This window comes from Beta vulgaris, chromosome 3 (assembly GCF_026745355.1).
Source record: "Beta vulgaris subsp. vulgaris cultivar EL10 chromosome 3, EL10.2, whole genome shotgun sequence".
NCBI classification, from domain to species: Eukaryota; Viridiplantae; Streptophyta; class Magnoliopsida; order Caryophyllales; family Amaranthaceae; genus Beta; species Beta vulgaris.
Window position 1 is genome coordinate 20,427,141 of NC_079204.1, and position 27,940 is coordinate 20,455,080.

Consider the following 27,940-nt stretch of genomic DNA (forward strand, 5'->3'; position numbering starts at 1 on the left):
TTCCTAGGGAGTTTCAGTTCATGTAATTCATGTACAATAAAAAAATTAAGAAATTGCATAGTAGAGAGTTTGATCTCGAGACCTCAAGTACATATACTAAAGTTCTAACCACTAGACTAAGTTGTATTTAGTGTTATTATCATAAAATATTATATTAATAAATAAAAAATTTCTTACTCGGGGCATATCCCGGGCCTAATAACTAGTTTATCTAGAAAAACCGTGTCCGATCATCTATTTGCTCCTTGAATTTTGTTTTATCCTTTGTTTATTCAACCAAAATTTTACAATTAATGTTCTTTCACCAATTATTCTTCATTCTCTCTCCTAAAATCATATTTTCTCATACAACATTTATTTAAATAAAAAAAAAATCTTTACTATCTCTCTTAGATTCTACTTGCATAAATTACCGTGACAAAAAAGAAATAGAAATTATATTTTGGGACGGAGGGAGTATATAAATTAAACATGTAACAAATGTACTTATACATACGACATTTTCTCTACAAAGTACAACACTAGGATTTATTTACGACATTGCGACTGGCATATGGGTTGTTTTTCATGCATAAGGGATTAACGGTTCGAGATATGGAGATTAGGATAGTGAAATATTGGAAGTTCGGGGAAAGAAAAAGTGCAAATTAGGGGTGGTAAGGGATTCGAAAACTTTAACAGTGACTAAAGCTTACTAGTTGGGAAATTACGAGTGCAGCATTCAGGGGCGGAGGGCGGAAAGGTGGTGGTGTTGTACAAACGTGTTACAGTAGCGGCACACAGAAAGTGAGTGGTACAGCGGTTGTGACGGTGGTGGGGCGTGACTGCTTGCGATGGTTGGATAGGTGATGCGGTGGTGACAGAGACCTGAAGAGGAGTAGAAGATGTTAGGTTGTGTCTTGGTGATGCAGCAGAGAGAGACGCCTCTATAAGCGGGACTGTCCAATCGATACTTTTAGGTAGGGGGTTGGGTGCACAACGTCTCTATAGTGAATAATGTGCGCACATTTACATTACTAATAAGCCAAATGTACATGAATAATAAGTTAATTGAATACATGTACATGACTAACAAGTCAAATGAATATATATACATATCTGTTAGTATATGTTTATTGATTCATCTTTATATTCATAACCTATTACTTATGTACATCGAACGCACCTGTTGGTGCACAATTAGTTGGATGACTTTGCAAACAAGTCAATGCACACCCAATAGTTAGATATACTAAGCGCCACGAGAGTCTTAGTCCCTGGGGGTTACTAGTTTAAATTAGATAAATATTACTAACGTACTTTGTTATAACTTATGGTAATCAAACTATAACGCCTCATAAATTCATGCGATAGGTATTAAATAAGACAATCAACGCAATAATTAATCTATTAATAAAAGCTGAATATTCCCACTCATATCACAAACTTCTAGAAAGATTCTTCATAACACACATGAAGATAAACCAGGCTGGACAATTAAAGGGAAAACACGAAGAGGAGTACCTCCATGAGTAACGGCTAAAACTGGAGATGAACAAATGTATCACTTAGTACATGCTCTAGGTCTAGGTTAGGAACTAAACTATAACCCCATAGGGGGTTGGCTACTCTAGGTTAAAGCTACGCTAGAAAGGAAGTAAATTTGCACGTTGTTGTGTGTTGTGTTTGTTGTCTTTCAATTGATCATTCTTCTTGTATTTATACTTCATAACCACGCGTAACTTCCTTGCCTTTTTGGAGGGAAATGATTTGAATCATCTATGGTTCAAATCATAATTGCTTCCTTCTGGCGCCATAGTGGCCACGTCTCTTTACCCACCTAACTTGCATGCTCCATAATCAAGTTGATAGTTACCCACGTCTGTGTCCACATTTTGGCGTTGTTTGACTTCCATCTCCTGAACATTCTTGACTTATGAGCTTTCTTTTATGGGCTTCTAGTTGTTAACTATTTATTACGGACTTCTTAGTATGATTGGGCCTCCATATTTACATAAACATTAAACCCTTTGGGGCTTAATACAATGTATCATAATAAATGCTAGCCATTTTGTAATGGTGGTAACAAATTACCCCCTGATTTGTGAGGTGATGTGCTCATAACCCACGAATTATTAGTAGAGAATTATGGTCAATGGCTATAACCAATTTGTTTTAATAGTATTCTAAAAGTAGCTTCTTTCATTATTCTAAGGTGATCGACAAATCTCTCTTTAGGATGGCTGCATTTAGTTGAAAAGAATAATTTATCATGTATTCCATCCCTTTTTCTTCTAGCCAATGTGAAATCCATTAAGAAGTATGTCTAGGACGTGATCCTATGAGATAATTTAACATCCAGTAGGGATCTGCATCAAGGATCATGAGATTATGCCATATTTGGCATGTACATATATATATTGTACCATATCTCTTGAAGATGATCCACCCACCATTCCAAAGACTTTTATGCTCTTTGTGTTTCCTTTAACAAAAAGTCTTCTTAGATATCTTCAGGGCATATCAGGTTGCCAAATCTCTTCCATTATGGTTTTACCCCATGATTTGCATACCAATAAGGAAGGGACTTTATCATCTTTATCTAGTTTTGGCAATATTCATTCTTGCATTAAATCTAAATCTGACCCTATTTGAAAGGTCTTAGATTTGTTTACATGTTTTGGATCCTTTTGTATAATAGGATTATTGCCAAAACATTTACTGATTGTGACATTCCATTTAATAGATTCTTCCTTTATGAACTCATCTCTATCTCCAGATATAATATCTAATGCTTTGTGATGATTTGGGCATTTTATGGGAAATGGTCTATATGTTGGAGCTATTGGACGAAATATAGATAGATGAGTAAAATCCATTCCTGACCTTCATATATGTTGTATCTGTACACATATATTTATAAGTAAAGATTTAAACTTTTTGTCCACTTATTTTCTTAACTGCTTTAATTACAGGGCAGTTTTTGTAAATAAAGATAAGCATAAAAAAGATAATCAGTTTTTGGAGTGGCTACCACCGAGTCAGAGAGTAACTCAATTTGAGAGAGTGAAAAATGTGAAATGAAACGACGGAGAAGAAAGTTTTAATTTCTTTATTTTTTTTTTGAAAAAACAGGGGTAGCATGTGCTATCTGTTGTTACCATGAAAATTTTATTGTGCTCCCGGGAGCATGTAGCACATGGGCTCCCGATACCAAAACGACACTGTTTTGTGTTTTATTAGAAACCTATAAAAATAGTCAAATAGAACATTTATTTCTCTAGGGAACATTTATGTTCGAAATTCTCTCTCTTCTCTAATGCTCTCTTCTCTTTGCGAATTATTGATTTCATGATGATCATTGCTCGTCGATCTTTGTGAATTTAGCTTCTGCTATTTTTGTTGGAAGTTCGACAGAAGATGCTAATTCAATTTTGCCTAATTCGAAATCAATTTGTAACTTTGGAATGATTTTAATTGCTTATTGTTGGTTTATTGTTGTTGGGTTTTGCAATTTGTTGTTGAATTGCTGCTAATTGCATTGTGTTGTTGCTGATTTTGTGAATTGTATGTTATTTTTTGCGATCGAATTATAGGTTGTGTTGTTAATTCTTCTACACAATTTGCTAGTTCAATTGTGAGTAATTCAAAATCAATTGATAAGTTTTTGAATAATTCTATGATTTTAATCTTGAGTAATTTCATAACATCTTGTGCTTACAATTTTTATGAATTTTTTCTGTTATTTTTGTGAATCAATTCATAATTGAATATAAAAGTGTAGAACATTATACGTTATTGAATTAGAACAAGTATCTTTCAATTTAGAACAAATTGTGAATTGAAGTAGAACATGCTTAAAGTAATTATGTAGAACTTAATGAGTTTGATGTGAACATTTTTCATTTTGAACATTATTGTTTGGTTTTAGAACATTGTCTATGTTCATTTTGAACAAGTATGTATTTAATGTAGAACATAATAGAATTTTCTTTTTTATTCAAACTAAAAAGAACATTTTTCGTTTTCGTTATATATTGAACTAAAATAAGTATCTTTCAATTTAGAACAAATTGCCAATTGAAGTAGAGCATACTTAAAGTAACTATGTAGAACTTAATGAGCTTGATGTGAACATTTTTCAATTTGAACATTATTGTTTGGTGTTAGAACATTGTCTATGTTAATTTTGAACAACTATATATTTAATGTAAAACATAATAGAATTTTCTATTTCATTCAAATTAAAAAGACCATTTTTCGTTTTCATTTTGAACAAATATTCGATCATGACATGTAGAACATTTATTAGTTTGATGTGGAACATAATACAATTTTCTTGAAATGAGACTTATTTCCTTTTAATTTTGAACAATGAGGCATTTTTGTAGAACATATTATCATTTTAATATAGAACAATGAGACATTTCTGTAGAACTGATAAGAGGATTTTAATGTGTCGTTAAGGCACCAAAAATCGCTTTTCAAACAATATTTATGAAGCCTAACAAACAATACTAGGAAAATAGTAAGGGCAAGTCAAGGGTCGATCCACAGGAAAAATGAGATTAATTAAAGTCTATCAAGTCTAAATAACCTAATTGAAGGGTATTTGGGGGTTTGAAAAGATTTGGTAACAACTATGACTAGCTAATAACAAGAACAAGCAAATAGCACGAGTTAAAATAACAGATATGAAGACACTAGGGTTAAGGTTACTAGTATGAATAAGAATGGACAATGAATGTTAATGTGATTGTGAAGAAACGGAGATGATTATGCAAGGTTTAGTTTTCCTCTAAAATACTCGAGTCCTCTCTCGAATGGTCCTCAAGAATAATCACTTAATCAATCAACTAAATCCTCTTTCGAATGGTCTTTAGTCAATTGATTAAGAGATTCGATAAATTCGAAAAACCCCTAATAAAGGATCCCCTTAATTTCTACCCAATATCTTGGCTTAGAAATTAAGTTGATTCTTGGGGATGATGAAAGAGTTCAAATTTCGATTTAAGAACATTTGAATTCAAAATACCAAAGTTTAAATGTGATAAATATCTATCCTAAGGTCTCAAAACACCAAGATCAATGCATAAACTTCTTTAAAACATCACAATCACATTAGCAAAACATTTAAAACCCTAATCCATACTTTCACCCTACCCTAGATATGAAACTACTCACTAATCATGGATTCTAAGCAATTAAACATAAAATCTATGACTAATCTAAGCCTAAACATGATTAAGAGATAATTGAACTTATAGAAATAACAATTATGAGACTATGAGAATGAAGAACTAATAACAAGGAAGAACAAGAACAACCACGAAAAGAATGAAATAAAAACTGAAACTTCAAATTAAATTGAATGAAAAGTACCTTGAATGTTATCAGAATCACAAACTATGATTAATTAATATCAAATCTCAATAAAACTAAAGTGTTTATATCTCTAGTATAAACCCTAGCAATACTCTCTAAAAACTCTAGAATAAAGCATAAGTTCTTAACTAAAACCAAACTATCATTTTTAATAAAGCTCAAATTTTTCTTTTCCGGAAACGAACGGTGCGGGCGCACCTCAGCCTTCTGCCTCAAAACTAAAATCTCTCGTCAGATGGTGCGGGCGCACCAAAATGCAGTGCGGATGCACCAAAATGTAGTGCGGGCGCACCAAACTGTCTGTTCTGGTCGGACAGTTCAACTTAAACGAGCATAACTTCTTCATTTTATATCCAAATCAAGCTTATGACCAGCCGTTGGATTAGATATCGAAACGAGCTTTCACCTCCAACTAGAATTACCTTCATCTGATTTGTGGTTGGAAAGTTGTATCCATTTGAATTTCCTCATACAAGATTTTATAGCACTATGTGCTCCTTTGTGCGAGCGGACATGGGGCATGGTGCAAGCACAACATTTCTCAACGTGTGATCTATTTTCATTGCTTCATTTTTCCAACTCTACAACTCATATCCATCTTAGGTAGTTCCACCTATATTAAGAATATAAAACATGGTGAAAGCATATCTACTAGAAATTTGGTCAAAATGACTGAAAATCTAGTAAAATATCATTATGATAAAGTGCATGAAATAGAAGGGGAAATGGAGAAAAAAGAGGATCAAAATAAGCTAAAAGGAGTCTGTAAAGTGCGTTAAAAACGCGCTTATCAAGAACTTCTAATGTTTGAAACAGTACATAACTACATATATGAAAAAGAACATTTGTCATTTTCATTTAGAACATGTACAAATTTCATGTAGAACATCCCGACATATTTATTTTATTTTGTGATTTAGGGAAGAAGACTTATGTTGTTGAGTTTGAGGAAGATTTTGAATCTGAGTTGCTATAGAAGCAAGTGAAAAATGATGAAGAAGCTTTTAAATTGTACAATGAGTATGTTTTTAAGTTTGGTTTTGGTGTTGGTAAGGGTAAAACAAGGTGCAGGGTCAAAGATGGTAGTGTTTGTATGAGACAAATGGTTTGTTAGAGGGTTGGTTTCAAGAATGTGAATAATGTAGGACAAAAACTGTATTCAAAAGTTGATTATAGAACTGGTTGCAGAGCTTATGTGCAATTTCATGTTGATTAAGATGGTGTTTACACTTTGGTTGCACATGTAATGGGACATAATCATGGAATGGTTCCACTTCATGAGCGTCATTATATTAGGTCACATAGATTAGTGCGTTCTGAGCAGTTGGCATTTATTTCAAACTTGAAGAGAAGTGGAATTCCTGTAGCGGATGTTATTCGGGTTATGAGGAAAGAAGTTGGGGTTCTCCTAATTTTTACTGCTGGTGATGCCTATAATGCTCTTGCTGCTGAGAAGTTTAAAAGTATTGATTTTTAAGAATCAAATCAGTTGATAAAGTTTTTTGCACAAAGGCAAGCAAGTGAGGCTGATTTTTATTATGACGTGCAGTTGGATAATTGTGGGAATTTGGTTAGTTTTTTTTTCAGAGATGGGAGGATGAAAAGAGATTATTTGATTTTTGGTGATGTTGTGATTCATGATATGACATATCGTATAAATAAGTATGAGTTGATATGTGCATTGTTTGTAGGGATGAATCATCACATAAACGATATCATGTTTGGATGTGCTATCCTGCTCAATGAGAAAATTGATTCATTCGTTTCGCTATTTGCTTCATTTGTGAGATCAATGGGTGGAAAAAAACCAATCACTATGATGATTGATCAGTGTGCAACAATGGCAGCGGCATTGAGAGATGTTTTGCCATCAATGAACCATCGTCTATGTACTTGCCATATTGGTCAGAATTCAAAGAAGAGCATTCCATATTTGAGGGCACAAGATGATTTTGTTGATGTGTTTAATACTATTCTGAAGTACAGTGATACAATTGCGGAGTTCAAATTCGATTGGAAAAGGTATAATTTGATTCTTCTGCTATTTTATTTTCTCATTTAATGTGTTTATATGTTGAACGTAGTTCTGTCAGGAAATGAACATTGCTTTTTTATGTAGAACATTTTCTTTCTCCATTTAGAACAAATGTGTATTCATGTAGAACAATCATGCATTTGATGTGGAACATTTCATTTTTCTAGTTAGAACTTATTCATGTAAAACATAATGAATTCGATGTAGAACACCCTCTATTAGAAATGGAACATGTAACCATTATTAAAAGAGCATATGCTCTTATACTAGAACATTATCTCTTATTTTGTTATTTATAGAATATTTTTATTTCAGAAAAGGAACATTTAAGAGCTTAGCTTCAGAACATTTTACCATTATAAATGAAACAAGTAACTTTCTAAAAAAAATATATGCTTTTATAAAAAAAGAACATTATATGCATAACATAATGAATTTGATGTAGAACATTTTCTTTTTCTATTTAGAACAATTGTTTACTCATGTAGAACATATTGAATTCGATGTAGAATAAGCCCCAACATTTTTACTTCAGAAAAGGAACATTTAATAGCTTAGCTTCGGAACATTTTACCATTATAAATGAAACAAGTAACTTTCTAAAAAGAACATAAGCTTTTATAAAAAAGAACATTATATGCAGAACATAATGAATTTTTGATTTACAACATTTTCTTTTTCTATATAGAACAATTATTTACTCATGTAGAACATATTGAATTCGATGTAGAAGAAGCCCCAATATAATGTAGAATATTTCAGAGTTTAGAACAATTTGGTTTTATAAATGGAACATGCAACAACTTAGCTGTAGAACATTTTACTTTATAAAAAGAACATATGCTATTATATTAGAACACTATCTCTGATTTGTTATTTTTCATTTTAGGATGATGACTCAATTTAATTGTTCTACAAAAAAGTGGCTCAATAATTTGTATGAGCTTAGGGAGAAGTGGAGCTCTGCGTATTCTAAAAAGTTCTTTTCTGGTGGTATTCTTTCATCACAAAGAAATGAGACAACAAATAAATCTGTGAAAAGGAGACTTTGTAAGACACATGATTTATGTGATTTCTACAACTTATTTCTTGATGTCATTGGTGAATGGAGAAGTAAGGAAAGTGGTCAGGATTTCCAATGTAATAAGGGTAACCGACATTTGACATTTGCTCATTTGAAGTTGTTGGAGCATGCTAGTCAGGTTTACACAACTGAGGTGTATAAGATTTTTGAAGACAAGTTTATTAAAGGAACTGAGTGTGCTCAGAAGGTATTTTTTCGTCAATATCCCATTGTTATATACCATATTTGGCGTCCCGATGTTGATTTGATCATGCATCCAGTTGGTTATAATGAAGTAACACATCACATTGAGTGCACTTGCAACTACTATAGTGAGGTTGGGATTTTGTGTTTTTACTCTCTTCATGTTGATCACTTGCATTGTGTTTCTAAAATTCTTGATCAATACATTTTTGTTGATGTGGACATGATCAGTTATGTGCTTAAAAGTAGAAGAGTAAAGCTAGGGATTCTGATTCTGTGTCTTCTTTTGTTTGGAGGGCTCAAATCACACGGAATTTTGTGCGTTTGATAACAGCTAGTCAATCTAATCCTAATGCAAGGTATGAATTAGATCTTGCTTTTACTAGTACTAAGGAGAAAGTTGAGAGTATTATTGGTAAGGTTGGTGAAGTCTTGGTTGCAGAAGATGTTGAGAGTGTTAGTGGTGTAAAAGTTGAAAATCCAAATCAACGACCAAAGTATCAAAGCAATAGCCGACCAAAGAGCATTATTGAGAAGAAATTCAATCAGGCTAAAGGATGGAGGAAGAAATTTGCTGCAAATGCTTTGAAAGTAAAGAATAATGCTCAAACTGTTATTAAGGTAATTTAGAACATTTCTAGTTTCATATTAGAACCCTATTCATACAAATTAGAACATTTTGTATTGCATGTTGGAACAATATATATATAAGTTGGAACATGGCCCTATTTATTTTTGAACATGTTAATCTTGGTTGGAACATTGTTAATTTTGGTTTGGAATATTTTGTTTTGCAGATGAGTTTACTGGCTGGTTCCAATTTAATTCATCCAAGTACTGGATCTCAACTTAATCAATGTGGTGTAGATGAATATTTTGGAGTTACTATTACAACAACGGTCAATACATAAGAAGTTTGTAGGATTTTTTTGAACAATCTGATGGTATTGGTTCTCTAATTTTCAAATATATTATAAATATAGTTACAATTTGTTCACTATTTTTGGAATTACTATCATACCAAATTGTATTTTTTCTAATACATTATAACTATAGTTAAAATTCACAACCATACAATGTTTTTTTTACAAGATTTTGCAATATATTTTATAAGAACATATGCTCTTATACTAGAATATTATTTCTTTATTTGTTATTTATAGAACATATTTATTTCATAAAAGGAACATTTATCAACTTAGCTTCAGAATATTTTATCATTATAAATGGAACAAGTAACTTTCTAAAACGAACATATGCTTATATAAAAAAGAATATTATATGTAGAACATAATATATTTGATGTAGAACATTTTTCTTTTCTATTTAGAACAATTTTGTATTCTTATAGAAGATTTAGTTTAGAAAATAGAACATACGAAATAGAACATTCAGTTTACAAAATAGAACATATGAAATAGAACACTTACTTTAGAAAATAGAACACTTACTTTAGAAAATAGAACATACGAAAATAGAACATTGAGTTTACAAAATAGAACATATAAAAATAGAACATACGAAATAGAACACTTACTTTAGAAAATAGAACATTGAGTTTACAAAATAAAACATACAAAATAGAACATTTAGTTTACGAAATAGAACATATGAAATAGAACATTTAGTTTAGAAAATAAACACTTACTTTAGAAAATAGAACATACGAAAATAGAACATCCAGTTTACAAAAATAGAACATACAAAATAGAACATTTAGTTTACAAAATAGAACATATGAAAATAGAACATTGAGTTTACAAAATAGAACATACGAAAATAGAACATTGAGTTTACAAAATAGAACATACAAAATAAAACACTTACTTTAGAAAATAGAACACTTACTTTAAAAAAATAGAGCACTTACTTTAGAAAATAGAACATACGATATATATTATTGAGTTTACAAAACAGAACATACGAAATAGAACATTCAGTTTACAAAAAAAAACATATGAAATAGAACATTTAGTTTAGAAAATAGAACATATGAAATAGAACAATATAATGTAGAACATTTCAGAGTTTAGAACAATTCAGTTCTTTTTTTTTACAGGGTTTTGCAATATATTTAGAACCATTGTTATTATTTGATATTGTATAATTTTTAGATAAATTATTTCTATCTTAATTCTTTTTGAAGATCATGTGTTATGAAATATAAAGTATTATCATAGTGAAACAAGACTTTGCTCCATTAGTAAAGGAACATTCACATTTTTTAAATAGAACATTTCTTCATGTAAAAGGGACATCTGTTTATAAGAAGATAAGACAAAAAAACATTTTAAACTAGAACATTATACTTTTAGAAATTAAACATGTTTTATAGAAAGATAGAAATAGGACATTTAACTATATAGATAGAACATATTACAAACAGATTTAGAATATTTACAGCTAGATGTAGAACTGAACTCCTATTTAAGATAGAACATTGTACTTTTAGAATGAAACATTTACAACTATTTTTCCTATTTAAGATAGAACACTGTACTTTTACAAATGGAACATTTGCAAATGTAGATAGAGTATTTAGCTCTTAAATATAACATTTGCTAATTGATAGATCTTGCTCTGGTCTTTGCTTTTGCCTTTTTCTGCACTTCATCTCAATGGAGGTTGTTGTTACTCAAAATGATTTCTGCACAATATTCAACTCTCAACTTTTTTATCTTTTCTTCCTGTACAAATGTTGCACACCATGCATTAGAAATAGACTATTCAGTTATAAAAAGAACAAGTAGAGAAAGTTACAGAAAATTGAGTATGAACCTATATTTTGTACCCCAAATCCACAATATCATTCTTCTACTCCTTCTCCAATATATGTTTTCATGTGTCTCATGACAAACACTCCACAGTTTGTATGGTTGATGTTGTCCTTGTATGGTCTCCAAAAGATCATTCTCAATTGCTATCAAAGCTAATCCATTAAGCCTTTCTTGTACCATGGTGGACCGCAAGTAAGACTTCAACAACTTCAATTTTGAAAAGCTTCTTTCTGCAGAAGCAACTGTCACAGGAATAGTCAATAAATTCTATACGCAGCACTTACATTAGGAAAACAATCTATACCCTTCAAAAAATTTAATATATCAATAGGTCCCATTTTTTCTTTGGGCAATATTCCTCTTAGAAAATCTAACTCCACATATAATTCTCTCCCATTGATATCAGATTGATCATTATGTTTTAATGCCTCTTCAAAATTATTACAACAAGACAACAAAGTTAGATGATCCAATGATTGTAACTTGCGCAAGTCAAACAAGAATCCAAAAATACTCTCATACTCTTGATATTGCTCAAATCTCTTCTCAAGGGAAACAACGGCTTGATCAACAAGGTAAAGAAAGTAGGTAACTCTAAAAGACTCCTCCCCAGATAGCTCAACTGATGGGTTATCTGAATCCTCATCAAAATTTCTTTTTCTTTTAATTATACGTCTTTGAGGAAATATTGGCTCAATATTCATTTCAATAGCAATTTCCTTAGCATTGTCTAATGCATTATAAAAGACAGTTTCTTTATATCCTTCAAAAAATATATTAGCCCCTTTATTTTTTCCATAGCAACATCAATAAGCATATCTTTTGATTGTAAGAGCTTGCTAACCATATTAATTGCGATAATATCTCAAACCAAATGATTATTGCCATTAAGAACTCAAAATCACCGAGCTCATTTGTCGCTAAGGATTTAGCTTCACTTTTTATTTTAGAATCAAGATCATTTTCTGATACTTCAAGTAAAGCTTCTATAAATCTGACATTTGAGATCTTATAGCTTTAACACTATCTACACGACTCTCCCAACGAGTGGATGACAATGACTTTGGAGTCAATCCTTTTACATTATCTTTCAAAATTTGCCACCTTTTAGTAGAATTTGCAAAAATTGTATAAATTCGTTGAATAACTCCAAAAAAATCTTTAGCTTTACCACATGAGTTAGCCATATCACACAATGCTAAATTAAGACTATGACAACCACAAGGAGTATAAAATGCTCTGGATTAATGTCTAATAACTCCTATTGAACACCTTGATGTTTTCCTTTCATATTTGATCCATTATCATATCCTTGTCCTCGTGCATCAAATATGTTAAGATCAAGATTTTTCAGCTCGCTTTGTAAAACATTAAAAAGTCCTTGGCCAGTTGTATCATTCACATTTAAAAATCCTAAAAAAGATTCCTCAATGCTAACAGAATTTGAAAAACATCAACATATCTTATTATCAAAGACATTTGCTCTTGGTGGCTAACATCGGGTGTACAATCGAGTATCACGGAGAAATATTTTGCTTGTTTGATTTTTTTAATGATTTCAGTTTTTATTGCACAAGCAAGCAAAAGTATTAACTCGTTTTGGATGTTATGGCCAAGATAATGCAAGTGAACATCGTCATTTGTAACACGTCTTACATGTTCTTGAACAACAGGGTCAAACTCTGCTAACATTTCAATTAAACCCAAAAAGTTACCATTGCTATTTTGGTACAATTTCTCTTTAGAACCCCGAAAGGCCAAACTATGTTTAGCAAGGAATTTCACTATTGAAATTATTTTTTCAAAACATTCTTCCTATGCTCTTTCTCTTTTTCAATTAGAATTTGAGCTGTTTTATCTATAGTTTCATTCTTATTTAGCCTCAAACGCAGTTCATACCAAATAGCCATATTATTAACATGTTCCATTCCTGTCTCGTGCTCTCTAAGTCTTTCACCAATATGTGCCCAATCACTAAAACCCTCGTTCGTCAATTGACCTCTACCAATCCCTCTTTTGAAAACCTTACAAGAAAAACAAATACTTTATCAAGCTCTTTTGAATAGACAAGCCAATCTCTATCGCACTTCTCCCCATTAGATAAAACTCTAGTGTATAAATTAGCAGTAAATCGTCTAGAAAATTTGTCTTTAGGACCCTTCACAATAGATCATCTCTTTTAGGACCTTTCATTACTAGTACATCAATCATTTTAGAATTAAGGGCATCCCAGTTTCTTGGATCAAATATATCAAACAAAGGTTTAAATGGGGTTTCTTGCTTTTCATTATCATTACTATTATTATCCTCCACATCCTCATCATAGTCATTGTTAGAAACAACATTTTAATTATCAATTTCAATAGGCATATTACCTCTATTTTCCGAGTCCACATTTTGATTCTCCATATTAACATTCTCGTTAGTAACCTCATTTTCAAGAAATTCATCACTTCCCTTCTTGATATTTTGATATCAACGTGAATATGAGGCTCTTTTATAATAAGTTTATCAAGAGCTCCTTTTTGGGATTGGGTTAACTCCTCAAGCCTTTTTTTTTCTTTCGTTTTTCATACCCAAATTGATACACTAGTAGAATAAATGCTTATTGTTGCGGTAAAAAAGTGGCCTATTGCTGCGGTTTTGGGCGCGCAACAATTAAGGGGCCAACAATAGGTAATAATTATATTGCTGCGGTTTTAAACCGCAGCAATATTAGAACATATTGATGCGGTTTCTAGGTAAAACCGCAGCAATATAAGTATTTTATATTTAAAAAGTACAATGTATTTCTGCGGTTTTGAGCTAAAACCGCAGCAATAGGTCCTGGTACAAGTGAATTTTTTTTTTTGCATTTCGCAATTAAATTTGAAAGATTAAACCATGCAACTAACTCATTCACTATCCACCAAGATAGCAGACAAACTGAAAATGAAATGACATGTAAATCTCATAAATATATAAAAATAAAAAAACAATGTGAGTGAGCAAAAAAAAAATCCTGTAAAATGGATCACAAATGAGAAAGCAAATGATAACTAGTGGATCAGAACTACAAAAAAAATCCTTAAAACTAGTCGATCACAAATTTACACCCCAAATAAAAAAGCAAAAATAAAAAACAATAATTATAACTAAATGATTAATTACAAAAAAATATAATAAAATAAAAAAATATATTAGAAAATAAGAAACTGAATAAAAAAACCCTAAAAACAATTTACAGATCTACAAAAAAACGAAAAACGAAATAAAGAAAACACGGTAGGTGTCGCCATTAATCACTCCTCGTAGTGAAATTTACCATCGCCGGAAATTTAAAGATCGCCGGAAGTTTTGTTGTCTCTGTCGCACCACGATAGTTGTTCGTCATTCATCACTCCTCGTAGTGAAACTTCGAACTGTGAAGCACGGTGGACGAACAAGATCCGAGTGAGTCACAGCCGACGAACAAGATCCGAGCGAATCACATCCGACAACAAGATCCGAGCGAGTTACAGCCGTCGAACAATACTTCCTAGCGAATCACAGCCGACGAACGGTCCCAAAGAAACCCTAACCGGAGGAAGGATGAGAAGTTAGGATGAGAGAGGAAGAGGAGAGTGAGGAAGAGGAAGGATGAGAAGTTTGGAAGGATGAGGAAGGATGCGAATCACAACTTTCGTGTTTGGAAATGGAGGAAGGATGAGAAGTTAGGATGAGAGAGGAAGAGGAGAGTGAGGAAGAGGAACGGTTCTAAGAAGATGAAAACGGCTGATGAGGTCGCGCGCTCCTCTCTCCTATTTTATATTAATGAATTTTAAAGAAACCCTAACCGGGTCGCGCGCTCCTCTTTTATAAACAAGAATAATATATTGCTATGGGTATTAGGAGGAACCGCAACAATATTCATGAGGATATTAAAATATTATTTTTTAATATATTGCTGCGGTTTTTACGAAAAATCGCAGCAATATGTTTAGTCAAAAAGTCAATTTTTTTTTCAAAAAAATTTCACTGAAACCATATTGCTGTGGTTTTTCGTAAAAACCGCAGCACGCAATATCTTTATTTTATATTTTATATTTTCTTTTTACGTGATATATTGTTGCGTATGGATAAAACCGCAGCAATACCACCGCAGCAATAATCAATTATTCTACTAGTGATACTTTCTAGTTTTAGGAGGTATAGAAAAAAAACAACTAAGGTGTAAATCACACGATCAACAATTTAACACGTAAGTAAAAAAAAGGAGCAAAACAACCTGACAATTAAGTAATAATACTCCAATTTGTGATGAATATTCCCCAATTAATTAATTATTATCCAATGATTTCAACCTAAAAAAATCAAAGAAAAAAATCTCATTAAATTAAAATATACACAATACCATTAATCCTTAAAATTATAAAAATAATTGTGATCTCATTATTGCTTTCTCATTCTGAAATGTATATGCTGAAAATATACATATTCTTACTAGAAGATTTTGTTAAATTTTTTTTAAAAGAGGAGATTCCCCCATATAAAAGCTTTGATAATCATGTCTATTACTCCTTATAAACATCAAAAGCCAACACAACCTCCAATAGAATTAATTATACATTTAGCACCTCATAATCAAAATCGATTCATATTCACAACCTCCAATTATCATGGTCAACGAATGAATTGTTAGAAGAATGAATTAAGTAAAATCAACATTATCAATCTCTTGCAAATGCATTCTTCTAATACCTAATTGAGCTTAATATTTTAGCAAACTTGGGTAAATCAAGAGGATTTTACTTCGTAAATCAATCAAGAATGAACAAAACCTCAATCTATGAGTCTGCAACAATTTCTCACAGGTACCGACAATAGTCAATCGATTCATATTCACAACATATTTAGATCGCCAAATTACACAAATCAACGCCAAATTTTTTAAAACAAATTGAAGCATAGCATGATCTCATGAAAATTTCTAAACCTTCGAATCTAATTAGAGAACAGAAAACATCAAGAATTCACAAAAACAAATTGTGATTATAATATAATTTTTCCTAAACCAAGTAGAATCAATTCACCTAAAAAAAATAAATTTAATTGCACATATGCTTTTCAAGGAAATTATAAGAGTTTAAGAAACCCTAAATGAAGAAACAACCACTGACCTTCAAAAAATCTACCATTGTTACAACTCAATGATAACTAGCCACAGGCAGTCGACCACACGCCAAAAATCAACACCCACAAGCAGTTGACCGAACGCCAAAAATCTTCACCCACAGCCTTCACAACTTCTTTTGTCTCATAATCTTCACAATTTCTCAAGAATATTCACAACGCCACAACGCCGAGAATCTTCAGAATTCACAACTTCTTCTTCCTCCCCAAATTTCCAGAAATAATAACAAAAAGTTGAAGATATGAATTTTAATTTCTTTTGTCTCATAATTAATTGATAATTGATGAAAAAATAGAAATGAATTCGAAATATATAAAGAGTGAAAAAATTAGCCGTTAATTGAAGATTGAATGGAGAAATTTGAATTGATATTTTCATATTTTTGCAACGGTTGATAAGGAATGAGTAAGAGAATTTTGGGAAGTTGTTAAGAGAAATAGAAAAATTAAGAATTTAGAAGATTTTCAAAAGATAACAAATTTCTGAAAATAAGGAAGAGAATTTAGGGAAAGTTACAGAAGAACGTGGTTTGGGTTTGCAGTTTGCAGTTTGCACGCGAGATTGAAGGATGAAGACAGAGAATTAAACCCAATTTTTTTTTTTTAAAAGCTGGGCTGCAATATTTAGGAATTGAGCCCTCAAAATTTTGGGGCCCTGTGCTGATGGTCTGTTTGCATAGGCCATTGGCCGACCCTGATCTTTATTATCCTTGACCTCATTTGCTTAAGCAAATCACTTGTTGTTAATCCCTTTTTTTTCACAAACTCTTGAAATGCATTTTTCTGTATACAATAAAAACACAAATGTTAAATTACACATAACATTAGAATATTTTTTTTTTATTAAAGTTCATATTTCATTTTATTTAGAACATTTTGTGTTCTGTACAATATATTTTCAATAGTAATAAATATTTACCATCTTTTTTGGATAGTCTTTGTACTTTGATCTGCAGTTGATGTTCCTAACCAACTTTGTGTTGTCAATTATGTCTATTATCCACTCATGGTTGACCATGTTGATGCAGAAGATATAGTAGTGTTCACTTGCAAGGATGGGGAAGAATATCTGTATAAAGTTTCAGTTTATAAATTAATTACATGGATAAAGTAGAACATTTTGTCCACTAGAATAGAACATAAGAAATACATAACATATGTATAAAAACATTCACTGCTTGAAAATAGAACATTTAATTGAACATGTAGAATATTCAATAGAATTTGTAGAACATTCAATTCTAAGGTGGAACATTTGTCATAGAACATAGAAGATAGAACATATGTAATATAACATAGAAGATAGAACATATGTAATAAAACATTTTCTAAAGTGAAATCTTTGTAATAAAACATTCACTTCCATAGTAGAATATTTAAAAATCAGTTTGCAACAAATCTGAATTATGACTTACCAGATCAAATTGATCAATATTTTGTATGTTTTTTTTTCTTTCATTTAATTATCCAACGTTTTAATGGATTGTTTGGTCCTTGCTTGGATATCAACCTTCTCATCATTATAGTTATTTGTGCACAACAATAACTAGAAAATAACATTTTGTTTGTTATTGTACTTTAATTATTGGCTATGAAAGAATTGACACACTTACAAATGCATTAGTCTCAAAGAAAATTTTGTTTGGTGCATCTGTTGCACGTTGCTTGTTTCTGTTGTTGAGTATAATTGTCCATGCATTAATTACATTGTTCATCACTTCATTTTCGAATGATAGACTTTGCGTATCACTCCTAGTGATTATTGCCATCCCATCATGGTACAAAATCTCCCTACGCAAGATTGAAGAAAAAGCCATTAGGCATGTATTTATATATACTAATTTAGAACAATTGTAATTGACCACTTACACTTTGTCTTCATTTTCTTCTTGAAATGCATAGTCTGATAATCCTTTCATGTTCTTGAAAAGGTTTTCGTATTTTGCAAGGAATGGAGAACGAAAGTATGGTGGCAGATTTTCTACTATCTGCTTAGGACGTTTGCTTTTTTTCATCAAATCCTTACATGATAATTAAGACATATATGCATTGAATATATAACATTTACCGCTTAAATATTGAATAGAAAACTATTCTCATTGAAAGTTCAAAAGGAATAGAGGATAGTAAAATAAGACATTTCTTCTTTTCAAATGGAACATGTAATTGTATGATAGAATATATATAAAAATAGAACATTCTTGAGTTGAAATAGAACAAACAGAAATTAAGAAAGAACATTTTTCAATAGAAGACCAGCTTTGAACTGATTAATATTTATACCATACAAAATGACATTTTTATTAGTAATTCATCTTCATGTTTGCTATTTCATATCAGTACAAAATCACTATAAGTTATAACAAAAAGTTGACAATTTTTGACATTAAGTTACCTGTCATTGTGGTCTATTCCAAGATCTTGCATTTCTTTTTCAAAGAGGTGTTCAATTGAAGTGTGTTCTGGCGTAGAAATCATATTATCCAAGTCGTCAAAACCCAACTTCAAGTCTAAGCTTGGCTGTTGAACATTTAGCTCTCTTGGTTGTGGTGTTTGGTTGGAATCAATTTCTAGAGAAAAGGATGGAGGAGTCATTTTAAAAACTGAGTATGTGTCGGTAGCTTGTTTTCAAAAAAATTTTCATCACTAGCAAACAGTTCCTCATCTTGGCTAAGAATATTTCGGGTCTTCTCTTGGCTACTTTGTGAAAGCTTCACTTTGTGTGCACACTTGTCCCACATCTCATTTAAAACATTTGCCATTAATTACATCTTCAATTTGGTTGTTTTTGAATATTTGTTGGGAAAGGTTTAATAAGTAGGCAAATCTTGAAAAGCTTCCTCCAATATTCTTTATCAAATTACTGAACTCCTCTATGAAATCCTGAAAAGAAAATAATACAAGATTCTGAACAATTGTACATCTCATTTAGAACATTTAACAATTAAGATAGAACATTTTAGAAGTAAATTTAAAATATTATAAAGCTTGAATTAGAACATTTAGTCAAAAAGAACATTTTTGATTTTCAGTTAGAATAATTTTTCATTTCATTTAGAAGAAAATACGATCTTAGGATAGAACATTTTAGACCTTAAAAATTTAGATCGATTTGCAGCTTCACATTGCACATGTATGGAAAAAGAACATCTTCATTTTCATTAGAACAATTATGCAAGTTATGTAGAACATAATTTGTCTATCGTTTGAACATTCATAACTTCAAATTTGATGGAGGCTGATATTGTTGTTCAACATTCTTTTGGTGGGTGCTTGTTGTTACTTGTTGTTGTGGTGGTGGGAGTTGTTATGGTTGTTGGATAGGTTGATGAACATCATGTTGAATTTGTTGTTGTTGCATAGTTGGTTGTTGTGGTGGTGGTGGCGGCGGCTATGGTAGTACATAAACTGCTTGATGTTCACAACAAGAATATCACTCTTTTCCGTCCGCCAAAATTGGACGCTAAAAATGCGGGATCGGACGGTAATAAGGATAGCGTCCGCCAATGGACGCTAAAAGGCTGATGCAAAACCCTTGGTCGCTAATTCTACAAAAACCGTCCGTTTGGCGGACGATAAATATTTAGCATCCGACTTTTTTAATTTAGCGTCACGTCCTTTTTCATTACCCTCAAAATTACCGTCCGTCCCCTGGACGGTAAATGGTCTAAGGCGGACGGTAAATAGTGTCGGACAACATAACGGACGGTAAATTTTAGAAATCGAACGGTATTTAGCTTCTGGTTTAATTCAGACGGTAATTTTTACTTTACCATCTGCAAATTTAAACGGACGGTAAATGCGGATGGTAAAATGACAGATTCTTGTTGTGGTTGTTGCGCAATTCTTGCTGAAGAAGACCTTTTCCAAATTCCTGTTGCTACTGATCTATTCTCATTTTTTGTCTGATCATATTCTTCTTCCAGCATGATATGATTGGGATTCTCTTGGAAATATCTTATTTTGAACCCTCACACGGTCAAAATAGCAAAGCTTTTGGTAATCAAAAAAGGAATTTAGAGGTTATTGTCTAAGTGGAACAAACATGACATAAAAAGGAACATTTTCTCAGCATTAATAGAATTAGAATAATTAGTTCATACAATTAGAACATTTACTCTATGGAATTAGAGCATAGAATATTCAATTAAACATACTCTATTGGACATATAGGTTATGAAAGTAGAACATGTTATATATATATAGAAGTTGTAGTATATATACTTAGAACACAAGAACATTGGTTTAATAAAAATAGAACATTCAGTGCATATAATTAGAACATATTAAAAAGAAAATGTAACTAATCAAAATAGAACAAATGATGTAGAACATTGGTTCAACAAAAATAGAACATAGCAAAAAAAACATTAACTTTACAAAATTTGAACACACGAAATATAACATGGAGCTATTGAGAGTAGAACATAGGAAATAGAACATGAAACATATGAAATAGAATATCCAGCTTATAAAATAGAACATAATCATAAAACATGTCTAGTTGTCCAATCAGTTCTTGAAAATATAACATATGTAATAGAATATTATTCAAGGCATAAAACATTTATCTTATTAAATAGAACATAAATCATAAAAAGAACACTGTCTCAACATTCATAGAACTAGAACAATTAGTTCATACAATTAGAACATTTACTCAATATAATTAGAACATAGAATATTCAATTGAACATACTCTATTGAACATATAGGTTATAAAAGTAGAACATGCTATATAAAACAGTTAGTATATATACTTAGAACATGCCTATTTAAACAGAACATTATGATACATAATATAAAAATTTTTTAGAGAAAAAGGAATTTACCATCATGAAGGGCACTGGTCCAGTGAAATAACTCTTACCATCATTACTCAGTTCGTTAACTAACATTATCAAGCTGTCAACAACATATCTGGACCAGTCCAGATATCTTATTTCATCTGCATTTATTACAGATTTCAGAAATTTTGTGTTAACTCTTGCATTTGTCGTTGACTTGATAAGACAGTTTACAACAAAGACAAGGAAGTCTGTCTTGAAGTGCTCAGTCACAAGTACATTTGCCTTTAAATGTGCCTCCAATTGTTGAATGGTTGGACTAACACTTCTAATACCTAGATGTTGTCTCCAAAGTGTCATAAACTCCATGTGGTTCAACACATTTTTTTGATGTGACCTCCTTTACCTCTTGATCACCAATTGGTAGTTCATACACACAATGTGCATCTTGTTCATTTATTGTGAGCTCTTCTTATTTTTCCAGCATAATTGAACATCTACTAATATTGAAGTGGTCGACAAGGTATTATGTGAATGTTGTGCTGTATTATGGGAAGTCAAGGTCTAATAGTGGTGCAAAACCCATTTCATGCACTTCTTGCTTTTGCTCATTTGTGAGTTGTTTTGCTACTTCCATGAACCTTGAAGATGTGTGTCTTGCGTTGTAGGATTGCTTTGTTTGTGGTTGTGATTATGGTGGTGCTTCACATTTTGGTTGTTCTTCATTTTTCATTGTGCTCTTGACCTTCTTATTTTTGGTTCTTCAATCTGTTCTTATCGTTTCTTTCTTTTGTGTGTTTCAGTTGGCTTTTCTATAGGTATCGATGTTGATTCGGCGGGTTGTGTTGGTTCAATTAATGGTTGAGTTTGTAGAAATGCTTGTGTTTGAGTTTAGGTTATTGATTGTGTTTGAGACTGATCAGTTAGGATTGGCTGTGTTTGATCAGTTTGTGTAGGTTGAGTTAGTGGCAGAGTTGAAGTCTGTGATGGTAATGATCCAGACTGTGCTGTTAACATATCTTGATTTGAAGCATTGCTGAAATAAATAAGTGATACCAGAAGAATAGAACATTTAGTTCATGAAATAGAACATTGAGTTCATGAATAAGAACATAAAACATAGAGCATATCTAATTGTGCATTCAGTCAATTCTTGAAAATAGAAAATATCTAATAGAAATTGAAGGGATAAAAGTAGAATATCAAAAGAACATTTATCTCAACAAAATAGAACATAAGAAATTAAAACATACAGGTCGGTTTCTTGTGATGATTCAGCATCTGTCCTTTGAATTTCCTTTAGAATATCTGGATTGACTAGAATATCTGGTTGTTGTGTTTCTTTGTCACTGAAATAGTGAATAGGTCGATATGAGTTTAGAACATTTAGTCCATAGAATTAGAACAAGAAGCATATATAATTAGAACATTTAGTTCATACAGTTAAAACATACTCTATTGAACATTTAGGTCATTAAAAACACATGTTATATAGAAATTATAATTTGAATATTTTTAAAAGAACATTTAGGTCATTAAAAAGAAACATGTTATAGAACATCTACTTTTAATAACAAAATATATGTAATAAAACATTTGTTCAATAAAAATAGAACATAGCAAAAAGAACATTGACTTTACATAATTTGAACACACGTGATAGAACATTTAGTTTAGAAAATAGAACACACGTAATAGGACATTCAGTTTAGAGAATAGAACATACGAAATAGAACATTTAGTTTACAAAATAGAACATATGAAATAGATCACTTACTTTAGAAAATAGTTCATACGAAATAAAACATTCAGTTTACAAAATAGAACATATGAAATAGAACATTTAGTTTAGAAAATAGAACATATGCAATAACACATTCAATTTACAAAATAGAACATACGAAATAGAATATTTAGATTACAAAATAGAACATATGAAATATAAACTTACTTTAGAAAATAGAACATTGAGTTTACAAAATAGAACATATGAAAATAGAACATTGAGTTTACAAAATAGAACATACGAAATAGAACACTTACTTTAGAAAATAGAACATACGAAAATAGAACATTGAGTTTACAAGACTGAACATACAAAATAGAACATTTAGTTTACAAAATAGACCATATGAAATAAAACATTTATTTTTGAAAATAGAACATATGAAATAGAACAATTACTTTAGAAAATAGAACATACAAAAATAGAACATTCAGTTTATAAAATAGAATATACGAAATAGAACATTCAGTTTACAAAATAGAACATATGAAATAGAACATTTAGTTTAGAATATAGAACATACGAAAATAAAACATTCAGTTTACAATATAGCACATACGAAATAGAACATACGAATCTGAACATTCACCATATAAAAATAGAACATCAAAAGAAACTTCAGATCACAAAATTTGAACATATTAAATAGAACATATAGGTAATGAAAATAGAACATTCGACATAGTAGAACTTACACTTCAGTTTCTTGCATAGAACTTGCAGATTTTTCACTTTGTTTTCTGTTCAGTTACAACGAAAATTCTCATTGACATTTTTACTAAATTAGAATATTAATTCGAAAGTAAGATCAAAAGTAAAATTGAAGATGATAATCAATGTTTATACCTTTTTGTTTTGACATATTGTTGTGCAATTTGCTTTTTCGATTTATCTTCCGTTTTATATATAATTTCTCGAAATTTGATTTTAAGAGAGAAAATGAGAGAAAATGGTGAGTTTTATTGAGAGAGAAAGTGAGAGAAAATGGAGGTTTTTCGAAGGTGATTGGTTTGTGGAAGTGAGTGAAATGGAAGTTTCCATTGAGTTTGGGGTTTTATACGTTGATTTTTAATCTTTGTTTTTCCGCGCAGAATATGTTCTATATTGTTTCACTAAATGTTCTATTGGATATTTACAGTTTTTAGAGTTTGCGTTTTGCTTGCTAGAAGTTGCATTTTGTGCTGGGAGCACAAAGCACATGGTGCTCCCGGGAGCACGGTCGACAGATTATTGTTACCATGTGGCTCCGCCACTCTTATTTATATCCCTTCAAACAAAACCACATGAACACAACATATATAAATTAAGGCCTTGTTTGGTTGACAAAACAAATCATGGGAAGTGCAAATTCCTAGGAAGTAGAAGTATGTGAAGTTGTTTAGTTGACAAAACCATGGGAATTTACACTTCCTAGGAAGTTCTACTTCCTCCAAAATGAAGGAAGTTACTTACCTAGGCCCCCCTAGGTAAGTAGAGCTTCCCATAGGAAGTTCTACTTCCCATTATCAACCAAACACAATTTTACACTTCCTAGGAATTTCAAATACATGGAAAAAATAACTTCCTAGGAAGTATGACTTCCCATATACAACCAAACAAGGCCTAAACATGTAACAAAAGTACTTATATATACATCATTTTCTCTACAAAGTACAACACTTGAGTTTATTTAAGACATTACTACTGACATATGCCTTGGTTTTTCTGCATAACGGATTAACTGTTCGAGATATGGAGATTAGGACAGTGAAAAATTGGAAGTTCGGGGAAAGAGAAAGTGAAAACTGGGGGGTAAGGGATTCGAACACTTTAACAGTGATCAAAGCTTACTAGTTAGGGAATTACGAGTGCAACATTCAGGGACGGAGGGCCGAAAGGTGGTGTGGTGCAGTCGTGTTGTGGTAGCGACATACAAAAAGTGAGTGGTGCAGCGGTTACGACGACGGTGAGGCATGACTGTGTGCGATGGTTGGAGGTGGTGATGCGGTGGTGATAGAGATCGTAAGAGAAGTAGAAGATGCTAGTTGTGTTTTGGTGATGTAGCAGAGATAGAGGGGGAGAAATTTAGGAGCGGTACTGTCCAATCGATACTTCGAGGTAGGGGGTTGGGTGCACAACGTCTCTATAGTGAATCATGTGCGCACATTTACATTACTAATAAGCCAAATGCACATGAATAATAAGTTAAATGAATTCATATACATGAATAACAAGTCAAATAAATATATGCACATATCTATTAGTATATGTTTATTGATTCATCTTTATATTCATTGCCTATTACTTATGTACATGGAACGCATCTTACTCACCATACAGACATATGCACCTACTAATTTGCAAGTGTTTGGTTCAAATGTAGGAATGGAAAGGGGATGGAATCAAGTAGACGAAAGGAATGGTAACAATAGTTGTTACTTTTAGTGAGTGTTTGGTTTAACAATGTTGAAACTAATCAGTTATAAATTGTAAAGGATTCCTTTTCTTCTTGTTTGGTACACAAGTTTGATAACAAGAAATCAAGCTTTCTACTTTAGCTAATATATATTATAAATAGAAAATAACAAAAGTTTAACTCATACTTAATGATATTTTTTTTCTTTGTTTCACATGCGATAAAACACAATGTAGAATTCTCATAAGCCTTTTTTAAAGGGTCCATCGCTACTATTAACTACTATTCCTTAATCCACCATCAACAACTACTATATGATCAAAAGTATGATGGATCAAACTATAAACATGACAACTTATACGATTTCTGCATTAAGTAATATTAGTCTTGTACTAGCTCTACTTTTTCTTGAGAAGATCGATTACATATTGTCTTTTCATGTTCATTGGAGCTTGATAAACTATGTGAAGGTTGTGTTCTTCCGCCATGAGAATTGTAGCCACTTCCAAAGCTTCGAAAGCAGAAATGCCATCTAAGTTCATTACTTCTTCTAGCACTTTGTTTACCTTGTCATCCAACTTTTGCTCTCTTTCTTCCGCTTTCGACCAAGCACAAGCCATAGTTCCTAAGTTTGCATTGATTTTCTCAAATGTCTTCTGGATATTAGTTGAAACACTTTGAATAGAACTAACTAATCCATCGACATCACTTACTTTACCATGTCCCTTTCCTTTTTCCCTTGAAATCTTTAAACTTTGTTTTTCTCGAAGGAGTTGGATTATTGAACTCTTTTTTATTGAATGCTTCTTGGAATGAGCCACAGAATCTGCATCATCTTCTTCATCACACTCTATCATCAATGGTTCATTAGCAACCTCAGCATCCATGTGTTGATAACTCCTATAACAGACTCACTAGCATTTCCGATTGCTTTATCTTTGGAGTAAATTTCAGCAAGTGTGTCATAATGAAGAAAGGGAACCCCATACAATCCCTTTGCTTTCTTATGATTCTGTCGTAGAAAGAGCAACGAACATCATTAAAAGCAACAACTATCTTAGTGTCTCTCTCAAAAATAAGAAAAGACAAAACCTCCATGGCCAAATATGTTTTTCTTATATGGAGTATCTGAAAAGAAAGAAATGGCATAATCTTCCACAATGCTTCTCTTAATATCTATAGGAGAATTCATAAAGCCAAATTTTTATGTTCATAATGGTAATCGAGGAATGTGATGGACGACTGCATTTCTTCAGGCTCCCCGTTTCATCACTCTACTCTTCATCCTTCCACCCCGGCGTACACCTCCTCCATCCTTGGAGCTTTGGAGCCACCTCCCAACCCCTTCTTCAAACTTAATTTTGACGGTTCGGTTTGTGCAAACTACGTAGCAGCAGGTGTTATTATCAGGGATTCTCTTAATAGTCATCTCCACAAAGTTGCGACCTTCAACCTTAGGTTTTCCCAAGTCTTTATTATCGAGGCCTATGCGCTCTATCAAGGGATCTGTCTCGCAATTCAAAATAACATCCAATGCCTTTTCATTGGAGGAGATAATCTTTTGGTCCTTAATAATGCACTTAAAGGTCTTTGGTCTCCCCCTTGGCAGATTGCTCATATTATCAAAGATATTCAAGCTCTATTATTTTCTTTCACTTCTTGGAATTTCCGGCATGTCTACTGGGAAGCAAATAAAGCAGCAAACTGGATATAGCCAATGAGCCATTAAGTTGATTCTCAGTTTAATATAGAAAGTTGTATTAATTCATTTCTTTCTTCTATTCTTGTAAACGATAAGGTTGGAGCTCCCCTCGTGCGGAGGGTCTCTTAACCTTCTTTTTTCTTACCCTCCAAAAGAACAGCAAACAACAGAAAATATCTAGGTTCTAGCATAAGAAATTAGTTAAAGCATAAGCTATGAGTGGTAATAACATTCAAGTTAGTTAGAGTTAGTTATGTAGGTACTTGATATTCTAACATTATGTTAGCTACCGCAAATATAAATTAGACATACCTCTTCACTCTACTTGGTAATTTATTATCGCGGAAATAAGAAATTAAGCTTAGTTATTTAGCTCCCCTCTTTCAGAAGATTCTCTCCAAACTTTATAAATTATGAGATGAACATTTAGGATAAACAAGGCCTTCATTTTGGGTTTGCATTTAGTCATATTTATACAAGTTCAAAGCCATATGTTTACTCTAATAAACAAAATATAAACAAATGCTGACACCACTTTTAAGCAACTCAAAGGAGCAACTCAATTGGAATTTCAAAATTCTATAACCTAATATGTATCACCAATCAGCTCCATGATAAACAAAATTTAGCGATGCTTTTCATTTATCATATGCAAACAATGTAAAGTAAACTATTT

General features: G+C 31.8%; 1 pseudogene; it reads right to left on the reverse strand.

Moving 5' to 3' along the window:
• Positions 1-11,281: 11,281 nt before the first annotated feature.
• LOC104906966 (uncharacterized) lies at positions 11,282-19,189 on the reverse strand (annotated as a pseudogene).
• Between the last annotated feature and the right edge of the window lie 8,751 nt (positions 19,190-27,940).